This window comes from Artemia franciscana, chromosome 3 (assembly GCF_032884065.1).
Source record: "Artemia franciscana chromosome 3, ASM3288406v1, whole genome shotgun sequence".
Classification (NCBI taxonomy): domain Eukaryota; kingdom Metazoa; phylum Arthropoda; class Branchiopoda; order Anostraca; family Artemiidae; genus Artemia; species Artemia franciscana.
Genome location: NC_088865.1, coordinates 42,049,829 through 42,069,427, shown reverse-complemented (window position 1 = coordinate 42,069,427; position 19,599 = coordinate 42,049,829).

Here is a 19,599-nt window from a genome sequence, read left to right as displayed (position 1 = left end):
TAGCAGATTATTCATGTTTCAAATATACTGAAAATTAACAAAAATATAAAAAGGGAAGTCTACAGAATATTTAGTTACTGGAAAATGCATTTGGGGGCGAGATCTATTTTCATCAAAGGTAAAGGCAAATGGAAATTGTAGAAATTATTCATGACTTCAAAAATATTTTTGAATGTTCAATAGGGGTCTAGCCAATAGCTAGGGACTAACAAAACCGATGAAATTCTTTGTTCCATTTCTCTAATTACAGAATTTCATTTATCTTAAAAATTGTCAACATAATTTCTCTTATTTCCTATATAACCAACTTCATTTTTTTTTAATATATCCCCTTTCCCAGAAAAAAATTGGACCTGCATGCATTTGAGCTACCTCCTGTGTATAGTGAATTTATTTTGAGCCTTTCTTCAGACGTAACAGACTTATTCCGGAAGTAAATTAAAAAACAAAACAAAACACTTTATTGGTTCAAATGTTTCAAATGCAAGAGAACCAACAATTCTAGGTATTACTATAATAAAAACTTCTCATTGCTCAGAAAAATGACATCTGGCGCAACAGGATCATATAAAAATTTATCTATTTTTAGTAAATCGAATAGCAGCAATAAAAATAAGCAAAAAAATTCCGGTAGTATTAATAATAATATTTTTCCTTATGGTATGTTTTGCAATGAGGTAAATTTAAAGATATTTTGATGGTTTTTAATGCTTTTCACCTCGTAAATAAGCGATTGCATGTACCCATCATTAAAATAAATTACAAGGCTAATGGCAATAAAATGTTAGATGATGGAAAATAATACACAAATATATATATATATATATATATATATATATATATATATATATATATATATATATATATATATATATATATATATATATATATATATATATATATATATATATATATATATATATATACTATATATACTGCATTTTCTAATTACATAGTGAATTTTATCACTTTTAAAAAGGTTTTTAAATAAAAAAAAACAGCAATTTCTGTCAATACAGTGATACAAAGTTACTCCCCCTACTAATTACTAGATTGACATATTAAAAATTTTATTTGTAATTTCTTGTATATTCTATTCGACAAGTTCATAAAATATTGATTTTAATTACACTGGTGCTAGTAGAAACCCATATAGCAATATTACACGATTGTTTTGATTTATAAAATTTAATGTCTTCTATAAGAAATTGGCTCGAGGTAATGTTCAACTCGCAAGAACCGGTCTCATACTTACAAATAACTTTATCATGTGCCTCGTCTTCGTTACGAAAATAGTTCTGCTTCATTTCCATCACTGTTTTGGCTCTCCTCTCCTCTAAGTGTTTACCTGCCTCCTCTCCGTTCGGCCTCTTCGGCCTGCCTCCTCTCCCCTAAGTGTTTACTTTATCTTCACCAATTGTAGACTGCCATCCACTCCAATCAGTTCAAAACCTCACTTTTCATCCCCTCCCATGAAGTTCCTATTTCTTTCAAATGGTTTCTTATTACCTCTTCCAACCTTATTTAGAGATGACCCCAATTGGCTTTGTATGGCCACAGATGGACAGTCAAAAAATAGCAATGTTTGGTAATCTGTAAGAAATGCCTTAGCCATCTGCTCCTTTCTTATATTTCACATTTTTCGTAGAGCTTCTTGTTTGTCATCGGTCAGTCGAACGGGTATCTAAAAGTAATCTTAGACAATTATCCTTAACATTACCTATTCATCTTCATATATTGCTATGCATTCGTTTTGCAAACATTTTTTAAGACAATCAAATCCTCTGCATAATCTGAATCAAAAGTGTAGGAGACTTTTACCTTCTCATTTAATTCCACGCTCTCCCAAACCCTTTGTCGTATTCCTTAGGACATTTTGTCAACACATCCTTTTCTCTTCACAAATCTGCACTGTTCTTCTTTTCAAATCTTATCTACAGCATCGATCTTGCGGTATACATCTTCTTAGTCGAAAAACACGCCTTATCGGCAGTAAGTATTTGAAATGTCAGTCTCAAAACTTAGAAAGTCATTTCCAAAAATAACCTAAATAGTTAAGCAATTCAACTTTCAATTTTAAATATCCAAACCTTGGTTGAAACTAATCTCACTAAGCAGACTTGCTCTGATCTAAATTAATAAAGTAAGATCAGAATTTTTTTTTCTTCTTCTTAAAGACTCACTGAAAGTGGTTCTATTATCGCAAACTTTTGCACATCTCTCTCAAAGTTTTGGAAGGAAAATAATAATTAAGCTACTATATTTTGGGCTAAAATTTTTTTTCCGCGGAGAACATATTTTTAAAAGTGCTCAAATTCACTGATATAATACGATAGTATCAACTTATGAAATATGACATAGTAGCAATTAAATTATCGTTCTAAGCTTTTAATATAGTTTAATCTCCAATGATTCCAGTTCGCGTAAACACATACAAATAGTATATAATATGCAATGCTATAATAAACGTTAATGAGGTGATAATCACACAACATTATTCAGGTGGGAGCTTTTAAATAATCATTGAGCAAAAGTTGTAGTAAAGCGTCGGAATATATATTTACTGCTTATAGTTTCCCGCCATTGGCCATTAACTGCTACTACTAACAATTCACAGCAGCACCAAGCCTCCTAAGACCAATATAGCTGCACCTCCACCCCAACTTGCTCCTAAATTTACTTTTACCCCCTTCAACGAAGTTCCAGTAGCCTACAAATCTCTCGTTATGACCGCTTCTCATCCCAATCTAGAGAGATCAACTTTTCTTCGGTCCGATATGAGCCACTAAAAAGCATAATCTTTTGACAATCTGTCATCTTTCATCTTTAAAACATGGCCTAACCATATTATTTTCTCTTTTAATGTAGAACTAGAAAATGAGATCATGCCACGTTTTTTGTAAGACTTTGCCACAATACAGACAAGTACTTAGCAAAGAAATGAAAAGCACTACTCATGGTAAGTTTACCTTCACTTATGATTTATTTTCAATATTATCTGAATGGTAATTAAAGGCCAATTGTTAGAAATTTCACGCTTACTAAATATGTAAATAATTATTCGCATTAATAAGTCACCGCCCAGAGAAAAACGTCAAATTTTTTGAGACACTACAAACGGACAAAAGAGTAGTATTCAATTATTTCATTGGATTTGCATTGTTAATAACTGAAATATGGTCACTAACGAATCCTAAAGTAAATGGAAAACGTCTGAATTTGCTACTGAATTTTGTTCACCATATGTTCATTTGAAATAAACTACAAGTTTATGAATACGCTTCCGACGCTTTTGTATGTTCTAATAAATCTTTCTTTTCATCGCTGACTACGTTCTTAAGAAATTAACTTTCTTTTAAGTTTACAGAATTGTTTAGCTCTTATTTAAAAGAGTTTATTAGTTTATCCTTTCAAGAAGAGAAGAACATATGTTTGGCTGACAAATTAATCCGAAAGAACTGATAATGACAAAACATCTTCCTCTCAATTATAACAATGTTGGTTAATCTGTACTTAGTGGTCCAGTTAATTGAACTGCTCATGAACAGGGTGTACAGAGAATTTTTTTTAATGTGAGAAGTAGAGGATTTGAAAACTTGCACATGGTTTTCTAGAGGGGGTGGGTGTTATTTTTTCGAGATTATATTTTATTTAGAACTAAGCTATTATGTTTTATTGGGAATATTGATTCTCATTGCAATTTTTCTATAATTTTGGTCTTCAAAGAGGAACAAACCCTCTATGTGGAAGCTAGTGAGGAAAATACAAATCAAATATTATGTTTTGGAAATGAGATAAGAATTTCACAATATTTGTGTTTTCTGAATATCAGTTCGTTCCAAAAAGGACCGACAAATGTTCCTCGAAAGCTTGAAACATATATGTATAAGCTATTGACTTACTTGACTTAATGCTCCTGCTTGTGGACCAGCAAATATTGACACCTGGCTTTTCGCCTTCGATCAGAACGATCTTGTGCAGGCATGACTGACTCTTGTAGATCAGTACGGATCATTGAGAGATACTAGGCAAGGCTGGTCCTCCATATGTAATGGGAACTACCGAAGCACACTTCCAGCCATACGCAAAAGGACCAATATAAATAGCTTACAGGGGGATGTTTTTGCTGGTATGCAGACCAAATGACCAAATACCGTAGGGTTCTCGCAGTGAGCCGATGAGAGTTGGGGTCTGATCTGTTAGTGCAGTAGTTGAGGGTTCGAGATGAAGCTGTACCACCTGATCCCTTTAATACATCTCAGAAGCTCTGTTTTGCCAAGTCAATAGCATCATGAACAGAGGCAGCAGCTGGCCAGGTCTCAGTACCGTAGAGTAGGACTTGAATTACGTTGGTGTGGAAGATCGACATTTTTGTTGGCTGATGTTGGGCTTTGGCCACAGTAGTGACACCAGCCAAAGAGGATTTTAACGGGAACCCTATTTCTGGATTCCATGAGAGCCCTGCTTTCAAAGGGTGCTCTATACCGTCACTCCATGACAGCCAGCAGGTGCACGTCATAGGGAATGTTCTCTAGGAGGTGGCTGTTATGCACTAGGGAGGGTTTTTATACAATTTAGATAAAGTAATCTTGCATGACTTAACGGATTTATTGGGAGTGACGCAATCTCGAGTGACATGCTAGACTTCAGGGGCCCATGAGTGAAATCCCGCTTGTAACTGAGGAGGGCACACACAAAGGTGTTCTGTAATGACATTGCACACGTGGGTCTTACGTAATGGCATTGTATATGTGGGCGTTACGTAATGACGGTGCATACGTGAGATAACCACGTAACGGCAGCGTACGCTTGAGGTGTTCCGTAATGATGATGCACACAGGGAATTTAGACACAATCTTAGACATATGTCTTACGTAATGACGGGGGACACACACGGGTGTTACGAAATGACAGCGCAAATGCGAGATGTGACATAATGACACTGCACAGGAGGATGTGACTCAATCTCACACGTAAGTGTTGCGAAATGGCGGCGCACGTACGGACGCTACGCAATGCCAAAGCACGCCTGGGATGTTAAATAATACTTCAAGAGATTTCATTTTCTTTCTGTTCTAAACCGTTGTTTTCTTCAGGATTTCATTTTCGTTCAATGAGTCTTTCTCAGGGAGCTTTTATATTCTAACGATCATTTGTCTCCGTAAGGATTCGAAAGGACTATTTCAATCCAATGGATCTGCGCCATAGACAGATTGAACAGCAATCTATTTCTAATATTACGTTTCAGGAAATTGATCCTACAAAATAACCTATTGTACGCAAGGAGAATCCCCTGTTCGCGCATACTAGAATCCTTAAATGTATTACGTGTTTCCTACGACTCCAATACCTGACATGTAGGGTGGAAAATTGACTACTGAAACTTGCTTGCACTTGAAGTACACTTGCTTGTTGAGTAATGCTTTAGAGAGTTTTCTCAGATAATATTGATCGCAAAGATGAAATAAAAGTGAGAGTACGATTATTGCTAGAATATGCTACACCTTCATACATAACAAAAACTTTTTCCTTTTCCTCTTCACTTCACAGAAATTTACACTAATATTAAAGGCATTCTTGAATGTACATACCTATGTGCATCGTATGGGAGATACTTAAATCAAACAGTTCGTGGTAACGAACTGTAGTAAGGAGCGACCCGGCTCAATAGTAACCAAAACTCTAAAAAATAGAATTTTGATGCCAATACATACATCAAAAGAATCGCATTTTAATGCTGATTTTAAATATATAAGTTTTATCAAGTTTAGTCTTACCCATCAAAAGTTACGAGCATGAGAAAATTTGCGTTATTTTAGAAAATAGGGGGAAACGCCCCCTAGAAGTCATAGAATCTTTACGAAAATCACACCATCAGATTCACCGTATCAGAGAACCCTACTGTAGAGGTTTCAAGCTCCTATCTACAAAAATGTGGAATTTTGTATTTTTTGCCAGAAGGCAGATCACGGATACGTGTTTATTTGTTTTTTTGTTTTTTTTTTTCTTTTTCCCAGGGGTGATCGTATCGACCCAGTTGTCCTAGAACGTTGCAAGAGGGCTTATTTTAACGGAAATGAAAAGTTCTAGTGCCCTTTTTAAGTGACCAAAAAAATTGGAGGGCACCTAGGCCCCCTCCCAAGCTAATTATTTTACCAAAGTCAACAAATCAAAATTCTGTGATAGCCATTTTATTCAGCGTAGTCGAAAAACCTTATAACTATGTCTTTGGGGACGACTTACTCCCCCACAGTCCCCGTGGGAGGGGCAACAAGTTACAAACTTTGACCAGCGCTTACATATAGTAATGGTTATTGGGGAGTGTACAGGCGTTTTCAGGAGGATTTTTCTGGTTGGGGGAGGGGTTGAGAAGAGGGAGATGTGCTGGGGGAACTTTCCATCGATAGTTTGTCATGGCTGAAGAAAATCTCCATGAAGGGAGCGCAGGATTTACTAGCATTATTTAAAAAAAAATGAAAAAATAAATATGAAAAGTTCTTTCAGCTGGAAGTAAGGAGCAGCATTAAAACTTAAAACAAACAGAAACTATTACCCATTTGAGGGGCTCACCTCCTCCTAATACCTCGCTCTTTACGCTAAAGTATTTTTAGTAATTTCAACTATTTATTCTACAGCTTTTGTGATTCTGGGGTCATTCTTAATGAATTGGGACAAAATTTAAGCTTTAATGTAAAGAGCGAGGATCTGACAAGGGGGGAACCCCCTCATATATGTAATAAAAATATGAGAATACAAAAGTTCTTGACTTAAGCTAATTTATAAGTTACGTAAATCTTTTACTAATAAAAATACTCGTAAAAAATCAAAAATTCTAGTTGCCTTTTTAATTAACCAAAAAACCGGAGGGCAACTAGGCTTCCTCCCCCCTCTTTTTTTCTCAAAATCATTCGATCAAAATTATGAGAAAGCCATTTAGCCAAAAAAAATGCAAATTTTGTTTTAATTATTCCTCTGCGGAGAGCCAAAATCGAAACATGCATTGATTCAAAAACGTCCAGAAATTAAATAAAAAAAACAAGTTTTTTTAACTGAAAGTAAGGAGCGACATTAAAACTTAAAACGACCAGAAATTACTTCGTATATGAAAGAGGCTGCTTCCTCATCAACGCCCCGCTCTTTACGCTAAAGTTTTTTACTGTTTTAAAAAGAAGAATTGAGAGAAAGAGTCAAACTTTAGCGTAAAGAGCGAGGCGTTGATGAGGAAGCAGCCTCTTTCATATACGAAGTAATTTCTGGTCGTTTTAAGTTTTAATGTCGCTCCTTACTTTCAGTTAAAAAAACTTGTTTTTTTTATTTAATTATATTAATGAAATCTATTGAAGTTTATCCCGAACCATTAAATCTAAAGAATTCAGACTTTTGTTCATACAAATTTTATCAATAAAAAATTTTCTAAGCATTATTAAAACCCAATGAAAAAAACTCCTAGAAAAAGCAGTTAAAGGCTTACAACAAAAAAATACAAAACGTGAAAAAACCTGATCTAAGCTATAATATATGCAAAAAAACATGAATTAAAGAACGGTGAGGGTCCCAACAAGTGATTCCAGAGGGGGATGGGGGTGGTTATCAGAGATAAATTTAATCCTTGTTAAGAGGTATTTCTGAGAACTTTAATGAAAATTCTACGTTTCATTGTGCCTAGGCTATGCATATTCACACCACAGTGACAATATGTGGCTAGCCCATCCTAGCAAGCATTTATAGAAAAAAGGTTGCAAATAAAGATGAATTTAAGCAATATTAAGAGGTATTTCTGAGAGGTCCTAATGAAAACCCTCATTTCTTTTAACTAAGTGTTAACTTTCAGTCCCTCCCCCAGCGCCGATAAATTCACTTCATAATTCCCACTTTAACTTTAAGGTGCATAACATGTTAGTCCCAGCAATTCACGCCACCATGGCAATATGTGGCTACCCATGTCCCCCAGTTATGCATATTATCATTCCTAAGACATTTTTACCCGAAATTTTCATGATAAAAATATGATTGAAATCTAATGATTCATATTTTTCCGCAAGCCATCCCTCTGTGATACACCATGTCAATCCACGCCATCACGAGACACCACGATTAACCATCTGGCATTTTCTGCCCCTCCCAGTCATCATTCCTAAGACATTTTCCACATATTTTCTTCTTAGAAATATGATTTAAATCCAATGGATCATTTTTTCCAAAGCAAATCCTCAATGATACAGAATCTCAATTCCCGCTTCTGTTTCACACTACAATTGACCATCTGGCACCCTCTGACAGCCCCTTAAATCATTCTTAAGACATTTTAAAAGAAATTTTCATGATAAAATCATGCAATAAACCCAATAGTTCTTGTCTTTGCAAGCCAACTCTCCGTGATATAAACATCTCAATTCCCGCCACCGTGTCACACTATGATTGACCATGTGGTGCCCATTGAAACCCCTTCGTCATTCCTAAGACATTTTCTAGGTATTTTTCTCGTGAAAAATAGCACATTAAGTTCAATAGTTCTAGTTTTTGCATGCAAACACTCCGTGATACACCACGTCAATTCTCACCACCGTGCCACACTATTACTAACCCCTCAATTACCTTTGACACCCCCTCATCATTCTTAATACATTTTACAGATATTTTCTTGTTAAATAGTATGAATCAAATCCATTGGTTCATGTTTTCGCAAACCATCCCTCCGTGATGCACCGTCTCAATTCAAGCCACTGTGTCACACTATGACTAGCCTTTTTGATCTTTCTAGCACCCCTCATCATCCCTAAGACATTTTTCAGATATGTTCTTGTTAATTTACGTAATAAATCCAATGGTTCATGTTTTAGCAATCCAGCCCCAAAAATGAAGCCCCCATGAGAATTCACGCCACTGTTGCAAACTAGAAAGGGCACATCTTAGATTAGATGACGCGTCATCAAACCTAACTTAACCAAACCTACCATGGGTATGTTAGGTGTAGGTTTCGCTACGCTTGCTACAGTCCTCCTAACATAGTATAACCAACTACAAGTTCAGACAACTACAACTACAAGGAACAAAATCAGATTCACCAGGAGAAAAATCAATTTACAAGTTTCACAAAGAGAAAAATCGATATGCAACAAGTTTTATGAACAAAAATCAGGATGATAATAGTTCCACGATCGAAAAATTAACATGCAACAAGTTCCATGAACAAAAATCATTTTCACGAGGACAAAAACAATGTACAAGTTTCACGAAGAGAAAAATCAACATGCAACAAGTTTCACAAACAAAAATCAGCACGCAGCAAGTTCCACGAACAAAAATCCGCACGACATAAGTTTCATGAACAAAATAAATTTCACGAGGAGAAAATATCAATGTAAAACTTTAACGAAAAGAAGAATCAACATGTAAAAAGTTTCACGAAGAAAAATCAGCGCGCAGCAACTTCCATGAACAAAAAAAATCAGCAGGTAACAAGTTCCAGGAACAAAATCAGTTTCAAGAGGCGAAAAATCAATGTACTAGTTTCACGAAGAGGAGAATCAACGTGCAACAAGTCTCAAGATCAAAAATCGCATACAACAAGTTCTACGAAAAAGAACCAGCATGCAATAAGTTCCATGAACAAAATCAGTTTCACGAGGAGAAAAATCATTTTGCAAGTTTCACACAGAGAAAAATCAAGATGCAACAAGTTACATGAACAAAAATCATCCTGCAACAAGTTCAGCGAACTATAAATCAGCACGTGACAAGTTCCATTAACAAAATCAGTTTCACGATGATGAAATCAATGTACAAGTTTCGCGAAGTGAAAAATCAACATGGAGCAAGGCTCATGAACAAAATCAGCGAACAACAAGTTCGGCGGACGACTTTCAGTATGCAATAAGTTTCATGAATAAAATCAGTTTCACGAGGAGAAAAAATCAATGTAAATCTTTCACGAAGAGAAAAATCAACATGCAACAAGTTTCACGAACAAAAAATCAGCACGCAGCAAGTTCCACGAACAAAATTGGTTTCACGAGGAGAATAATCAATGTCTAAGTTTCACAAAAAAAAAACAACACACAGCAAGCTTCACTAAAAACATCAGCAGGAAACAAGTTCAATGAACAAAATCAATACGCAATAACTTTCATGAATAAAATCAGTTCCATGAGAAGAAAATCAATATAAAAGTTTCACCAAGATAAAAATCAATATGCAACCAGTTTTGCGAGCAAAAATAAGCAAGAAACAAGTTCCATGGATTAAATCAGTTTTACGAGGAAAAAAATCAATGTACAAGTTTCTTGAAGAGAAAAATCACCATGCAACAAGTTTCACAAACAAAAATCAGCAAGCAACAGGTTCCACGAACAAAATCTGTTTCACGACGATAAAATCAATGTACAAATTTCACGAAGAAAAAAAATCCATTTTACAAGTTTCATGAACGAAAATTGGCAAACAACAAGTTCCATGAATAAATATCAGCATGGCACGCACAAGCTGTTATGATTTCTCTGGGGTTGCTCCCGATTTCTACATATTGACCTCTTGAATCTTTTGGGTTGGTCTTTGATTTTTAGAGGTTGGCCTTGATTTGTTCAGTTTGGTCTTAATTCTTATGAATTCTTTGCGATTTCTATTTATTGTTCATGAATTTTAGAGGCTGGTCATTATTTCTAGGGTTTGGTCTTGATTGCTATGGTCTGGTCTTGATTTCTACACATTAGTCGCAATTTCTACCGTTTGATCTTGATTTCCAGAATATGAACTTGATTTTTATGTATTGATATGGATTTTTAAGGATTGTTATTGATTTCTACATGTTTACCTCTTTATTGTCGTGGGTTTGTCTGGATTTCTATGAGTTGGTCATGATTTCTGTGAGCTTACTCTAGATTTCTACATGTCGATCACTTGTTTTTTTTCGGTTTGGTCTTGATTCTCAGTGGTTGGCCTTGATTTCTGAAGTTTGGTCTTGATTTTTATGAATTCGTCTAAATTTCTATGCTCTGATCATGATATTTGTATATTGATCTTGATTTTTTAATGTTGTTTTTGTTTCTTCAGATTAGTTTTGGTTTTAGTGGTTGAACTTGACTTCTAGAACTTGGTTTTGATTTTTACGGTTTGGTCTTTGTTTCTATGCACTGGTTATTATTTCCAAAATCTGGTCTTGATTTCTATGTATTTGTTTTGATTTCTAAGGATTGTTTTGAATTTCTACACATTGATCTCTTGCTTACTTTAGATTGGTCTTTGGTTTGGTCTGAATTATTTCAGCTGACCCTGATTCTCGTGAATTCTTGTAGATTTCTATGCATTCGTTATGATTTCAAAGTATTGGTCTAGATTTCAGAGGTTGCCCTTAATTTCAATACTTTGGTCATGATTTTTATGAGTTTGCCTGGATTTTTACGACTTGGTCTTGATGTCAATGCTTTGGTCTGGGTTTCTACATGTTTTCGTAATAATGAAAAGGCTTATTAAAGAAAATATTTAAATTCTACCGTGTGTCAGCCATTTAGTTTCACAACCTGGGAATTACTATGGAACGTCGCAATCTAACAATGAAATGGCAAGTTTCCGCCGTTCAAATAAAAATGATGATAGTTTTTTTAGTTTATATTTTTTTGTGACGTAGAAATTTTGAAAACCCTTAGGTGTGACAGTGTGTCCCCAGAGGGTGTCGTCGGAGCTGTTACATTGTGTTATGCTTGCCTTAATTGCTAGGACTCATCAGAAGAAACGCTATTAGGGATTTTTTATTAGGTTTAAAACATCTATTCTAGTGTAAACGAATATTTTTGTAGGAAAATGCCTGAAAAATGCAAGAAGTGCGATAATGTCTGCCAGATTGTATGGTGTGCCATTTATAGTAGGCCACAGTGGTGTGAATTCTCATGGGGCATCATGTTTGGGGTTGGATTGCTGAAACATGAACCAATAGATTTAATGCGTGATTTTTAACAAGAAAACATCGGAAAAAATGTCCTATGAATTATAAAGAATGCTAGAAGGTGCCAGAAAGGCTAGTCATAGTGTGGTACAGTGAAATGAATTGAGACGGTGTATCACGGAGGTTTGGCTTGAGAAAACATAAACCAATGGATTTAAATAATACTGTTTAACAAGAAAATATCTGGAAAGTGTCTTAATTATGATGAGGGGGTTGTCAAAGGGTGCTAAAGTGGGCATTAATAGTGTTGCACGGTAGTGAGAATTGACAAGGTGTCAATGGGTGCCATATGGTCGATCATAGTGTGACAGGGTGGCGGGAATTGAGACCGTGTATCACGGAGGGTTGGCTTGCGAAAAAATGAGCCATTGGGTTTAATGTATGATTTTATCATGAAAATGTGTGGAAAAAATGTCTTAGGAATGATGAGAAGGGTTTCAGAGAGTGCCAGATTTTTAATCGTAGCGTGATACGTTGCCGGGACTTGAAATTGTGTATCACAGAGGTTTGGCTAGCGAAAACACGAACCATTCAACTTAAATCATAATTTTAAAAGAGAATATGTGGAAAATGTCTTAGGACCGACGATTGGGGGGCCAGAAGGTACCAGATGGTTAATCGTAGTACTTATTGGTGGCGTTGGTTGACATAATGTATCACGGAGGTATGGCTTATGAGAAAACATGAATCATTAGACTTAAATCATAATTTTGTAATGAAAATTCCTGGTAAATATCTTAGGAATGATAATATGTATCACTGGGAGGCATAGGATAGCCACATATTGCCACTGTGGTATGAATTTCTTGGACTAACACGTTCTACACCTTAAACTTAATGTGGAAGGTGTTAAATGGATTTATCGGCGGAGGGGGATGGAAATATAACAATTAGTTAAAATAAATGAGGGATTTTTACTAGCACCTCTCAGAAATACCTCTTAATATGGCTCAAATTTATCTATAATAGCAATCCTTCCTCCCCTAGAATTGCTTACTGAGGTGGGCTAGCCGCATATTGTCACAGTGATGTGAATATGCACAGCCTTGCCACAATTAAACGCGGGATTTTCATTAAAAGATCTCAGAAATAGCTCTAAATTTGGATTAAATTCATCTCTGCGAAAAACCCTTCCCCCTCTGAAACTGCTTTCTAGGGCCCCCACCGTTCTTTAATTCATGGTTCTTTTTGCATAAATTTTAGCCTATGTCAGGTTTTTCTTTTATAACGTTTTGTTTTTTCCATTGTCGAGTTTAAACTGCTTTTTCTGATTTTTAGTAGTGCTTTCTAATTTCTTCTTTATTAGTAAAAGTTGTATGCACAAAAGCTTGTATCCTTAGGATTTAATGGTCCAGGATAAAACTTCAATATATTTCACTAATAAAGTTTAAGCATCTTGCAGCCTTTGCTCACAGGTATGCTGATTCAAGAAAGCCCATAATATAAGTTGGAAATTCTGTGTAGTAAAGAGGAAAAGGAAAAACTTTTTGTCATATTTGAAGGTGTAGGATATTCGAGCCATAATTGTACCCTCGCTTATATTTCATCTCTGATAGAAATATTATCTGATAACACTCTCTAAAACACTACTCAACAATCAGGTGAGCATCATGTGCAAAGAAATTTCGGTAATCGATGTTCCACCCTGCACGTCAGTTATGTCAATCATAGGAAACGCGTAAAACATTTAATCATTCTAGTATGCGCGAACCTCCTTGAGTGCAATAGGTTATTTCGTAGAATGTGTTTCTTGAAAAACAATATGAAAAATAGATTGCTGGTCCAACTGTCTAGGGTGCAGTTAAATTCAATGGCAATGGGCCTTTCGGATCCTAACAGGGAAAAAAATCATTAGAATATAAAAGTTAACTGAGATAAACGAAAAAAAAAAACGAATTTAAAGAGATTTAAAATTAAATCTCTGAAAGTATTGTGTAGTATCACCTGTGTGCACTATCATAACGTAACATCCCACGTGTTCACTGTCATTACATGTCACCCCCGTGTGCCCCCGTCATTATGTAACACCCGTGTGTAAGGTTGCGCCACCTTCCCCGTGTGAATCGTCATTAATAACATCCCACATGTATATTTCGATTACATGACATCTCACATGTGTGCCGCCATTTCGTAACACCCACATTTGTATCGCCTTTGCATAAGATCCACGTGTGCACCGTCATTACGTAAGACCCACGTGTGTGCCCTACTCAGTTACAAGAAGAAATTTCCCACATTGGCCCCTGAAGTCCAGCATGTCACGCAAAATGCTGGATAAATCCATTTATTCAAGCAAGATTATATCATCCTCAACGTAGAAAAACCCTCCCTAGTACGCAAAAGACACCTCTTAGATAGAATTCCCTATGACACGCACCTACTGGCTGTCATAAAATGACTGGATAAGGCACCCTTTAAAAGCAGGGTTCTTCTGGAATTCAGATATAGGGTTCCCATTAAAACCATTTTGGGGACACTACTAACCATACCGAACAGCATAGTCGTGCCATAACTCACGTGACTTTACTGATTCGTGACTGAACTTTAGTTTTGACTGAGTTGCACACCGTGATGACAGATCCAAGGTAGGTTAATGATTTGTTGATTTCGACAGTGTGCCCTAATATGTTGAATGCAGTTGAGTTGTCTGTATTACCTCTCGGGTCAACAATTATTATTTTTGTCTTCTGCCAGCTAATATTCACATAAACTTTGTCTTTCAAAGCATTTTAAAATCAACATCCGTAAATTTCTTGGCCAGGTGGATCTCTATTTGAAACACGTGTTTTAAAACTAATTTCACCTGCATTGGGTGATTTACAGAGCAAGGCTGTGGATTATAGAGCAAAGTCTGTGGTTTACAGTGTTAGTAAACAGATACACGGGGGCCTCAACGAAGACACATGCTATTGAAAACATTGTTGTAGTGATTTGTGACGCCCAAACTAGACCCATACTTTTTTGTAGCTAATTGCCTCGAAATCTATAGGATATATACAATAGGTCAAACAAACCTAAGAGGGAGAAATATTTCTCTCAGAGAAAAATAGGCTTGGTTTTACAGAATCATGAAACCCAATAATGGACAGAATATTGTTTAGTTACAACAATTAGAAAACTTTCAAGGTAAGTAGACTAAAACAGATAAACCTAATAAAAGCAATGAAATTAGGAAAAAAAATGTTGTTATAACTGCTCTTTCTATTGTTTGTTTTGTTTTTTTCTTTTTTTTCCTTTTTTTTACTGATTCACCTTAAGACATTGGACCATGCTAAACAATATCAGCCCATGCCAAACCAATCTCAATTAGACCTAAAACAAAAATAGGAAATGAATTGCTTTGTATTCATTCGTTGTCCCTTTTTCTCTCTTTTTCATGAAAACAAAACCCAACTTTTTTAGTAGGTGACCTTAATATATATCTACTGAAACAAACATGCATTTATGAAAAATATTAAATACAGTAATTCTTTCAGTAAAATGTTTGATTAAGATGCATCTATATTCGGTCCTAAAGAAGACCGACACTTATGAAGATTATCAATTTATGTGAGTAATAGTCCCTCTCCCCAATTGGGAACAAAGTATGGTTATAACCACTCCTGGCTACAGAACTTCGACTTTTTTTGTTTGATTTACTTTTAGATTTTTGACCATGTCAACCAATAGCAGACAATGTTGGTCCAGTCTCAATGAAGCCTAATACAAAAAGAAAAATGTAAGGTAATGAATATGTTTGTATTGATTTGTTGTCCTTTTTCAAGGCAACAAAACAAAATTTTTTAGTGGATGACCTTAACATGTTTTTATTGAAACAAATAGGTTACGAGTTTACGACTAATATTATATATTACGATTCTTTTCATAAATGGTCGATTAAGATACGTTTGCTTTCGGTCCTAAAGTAGACCAACACTTATGAAGGTTTTCAATTTATGTGAGTTATAGTCCCCCTCCCCAATTGGGAACCGAATGTGGTAAGAACTACTCCTGACTAAAGAACTTCGAGTTGTTTTTTTTTTTTTTTTTTTTTTTTTTTTTATCTGATTTGCTTTTAGATTTCGGACCATGCCAACTGATACTAGACCATGAAAGACTAATATCAATTAGGCCTAATACCAAAAAAAATAAGGAAATGAATATGTTTGTATTGTTTCGTTGTCCTTTTTCTTTGTTTTCAAGGCAACAAAATAAAGGATTATAGTGGATTGCCTTGACACGTATTAACTGAAACAAGTAGGTTACGACTAATATTGTATATAACGGTTCTTTTCATAAAATGGTCGATTAAGATGTGTTAGTTTTCAGTTATAAAGTAGATCAACAAAGGTTTTAAGGTTTTAAATTAATGTGAGTAATAGTCCCCCTCCCAATCTACACAAAATTGTATTGTGAAACTATAATCACTAATTTATGACACAAAACGACCGTTGATTAAACATTTTCACTGGAAATTAAAATTTTGTCAATATTTCAACTGTATTTCCACATTTTATCCTTAAGTGGATTAAACCAGAAAAATTTCATAACTTATCCAATGCTAAACCTATATAAATCACAAAAAAGCAAAAGTAATTTACAAAAACTTGTTTAAAAAAGCAGTTTTTCCCCGAAAAGAGCCACATTAAATCCTAAGACGAGCAGAAATAAAGTGAAGAAATAGTTCAAATTCAAAACAAACATAAATGATTAACATTGGACTAAAGAAATACCCCAAAAAAGAGAATTTTATATGAATAATCATATCAAACGTAGAAATAGATAATACTGCTATAAATGAACAAGTGAATTCGAAAACGAACAGAAGTGAAAATGAATAATTAACTCAAACCTAAAAACGACAGAAACAGAAGTAGCCTGCCATCCCCTAATCCTTTTACAGATTACATAAAAAAACTAGTTTTTCTAACTGAAAGTAAGGAGCGACAATAAAACTTAAAACGAACAGAAATTACTCCGTATATGAAATGGGTTGTCCCCTCCGCAATCCCTCGTTCTTTATGCTAAAGCTTTTAATTGTTTTAAAAAGCAGAATTGTGGTAAAGAGTCAAACTTTAGCGTAAAGAGCGAAGGATTGCGGAGGGGACAACCCATTTCATATACGGAGTAATTTCTGTTCGTTTTAAGTTTTAATGTCACTCCTTACTTTCAGTTAGAAAAACTAGTTTTTTTATGTAATTTCTGAACGTTTTTGAATTAATGCATGTTTGATTTTGGCTCTCCACACATAAATTATTAAAATGAAATTTACATTTTGATTCCTTTTTTGGCTAAATGGCTTTCTCTTAGTTCTGATCAGACGATTTTGAGAAATAAGGGATGGGGAAGGAGGTCTAGTTGCCATGCAATTTTTCGGTTACACAAAAAGGCAACTATAAATTTTAATTTTTAACGAATATTCTTATTAGTAAAAAATATACGTAACTTAAGAATTAACTTACGTAACAAACTTTTATATTCTTAAATTTTTATTATGTATATGAGGGGGTTTGTACCCTCGTTAATACCTCGCAACTATGTTTACTACAACTATGTTTGTAGTAATTTATGTTCTTTGTAAGCTTGACTTGGTTTTTCTTTTAATCTTCAGTTTGTCTTAGGATTTATGTGTTCGTCTAAAGCAGTATCTGATATTTTTATGTTTGATGCGATTATCATATTAATCCCTGTCCATTTAGTCATTGATAGCAATTTCTTTTCTTTTAAAGTTTGAACTATTGTATGACTATATTTCTGCTCATCATAAGATTTAATGTGACGCTTTTAACTTTTCTTTAAAAAACTTCTTTTTCGAGAAAAACTTCTTTCAAATTTAATTCTGTTGTTTTTAATCACACAGTTATATTAGGAATAGTTAATTTAGATATATATGAAAATTTATTTTAAACCGAATTTTAGACACATAAAACAAGTTTAAAATTGAATGTCCACAATGTTCAGTGTTGCAATGACAAAAGTAATAAATAAACAAAAACCAGCTGTTACTTGAATCATTGGTGATATTTCTATGGGAGGTCTCGACTAGCCCCACCGGAAATAAGGTATTGTGGAGCATTTTATTGCTATATGCAGATTAGGAGCACTTAAGCAAATGAGGGCAGTCAATTCCACCCACTTTTTTTTTAATTTTTAAACTAATCTGCTATATGCAGATTAGGAGCACTTAAGCAAATGAGGGCAGTCAATTCCACCCACTTTTTTTAAATTTGGGTTTAAGCTGAATGTGCCTGAGAAAATCAAACAAAAATCCAATCGAAATAGTGTATTTTCTTTATGAGTGACTTGCTACCTTCAAAACTTAAGCATTTCAGCTATAATTACCGCAAACATTTATATTTAAGTAAAACCTGTAAAAAATAAATTGTTTCAAAATTTAGAAAAAAAAATCCAATAAAAGCTTTTCCAGTAAAAGTAAAAACGAAAACGATCTTTTCAAATCCAGGTTTGAGAAATTTGTTCATACTCCTCCCTTATTAAACACAATAAAAATTAACCAGAAGAAGTAAAATACAATTTTCATATCGGATTCTATCGAGATATAATTTTGATGCAAAATATTCTCTGTTTTAGAGACATTTTAGAAAATACTTTAGAATATACTAAAAGAGAAGGTGGAGGTAGGGTGAATTTTATCTTTGTACTTTGAGGACATTTTTTGGACTAGGCATGTCTTATAGGTGCTAGGGTCATACGAATGACACCTATGAAGCCCCCTATACGTATTTTTTGGCAAATTTTGGCAAAACTGTAGCAAGATGGGTGATGATGTGTGCTGAGGAACATGCAACGACTGTTGAAATTTTTTTGGATTTCGGAAATACTTTGAAACTTTAACTTTCAAATGTTCAATAAAAGAAATATTACTTAACAATAATCTATAAAACTGGAAATTGTTTCTCTCATATTTTGTCTCCTTGTATACTTCACATAGTGCAGCTTAAAAATTTTCAAATTACCATTGTAGACGTCTGGCTGTATCTTTTCTGACACAAGAACAAGCAAAAATTTTCAGGAAGAAAAGGAAAGTCAAAATTGATGAAATTCTCTTAGTTTAGATTTTCTTTTCCTCCTTAAAATTTTCCTATTTCACACATCATCGCCTATTTGGCTGCCCAACATTATTTTAGAATACAATTGCTTTTGAAACCCTTTCTCAACTCTTAAAATAAAGAGAAACATCTTACAAAGTTTTCTGTAAAACTTGCATCAGCTCTAGCAACTCAAGCTTCCTTGAGGTTGACCTGTAGCTGAATTAAGTGAATAAAAAATGGTTTTAGTCTCATTTTCTGGTGCATAAACTAAAGACAAATATTTTAAATAAGCTGGGAAAATTAAATTACAATCTAAGATCACAATAACTTGTCTCTTAAAAAACATCCTTTCAGTACTGGCAATCAAAAAGGGATAAGAAAGGAATGAGAAGAGATCAGGGGTCCTGCAATTCAGTTTTAGTTTTTGATTTTTACACATTACTTTTAAACTTATTTTAATTCTAGCAAGTCAATTTTCTTTGAAATTGAAATGTGATCGAACTAACATTAAATAAATAAGTCATATTGTAATGAAACTAACGAGCAATGTAAACGTGATCAATTGAGTTACTGTTTGGCTAAAGTTGAGTCAAACAAATATTATCATGAACATTATTGGACCTGCTGCCC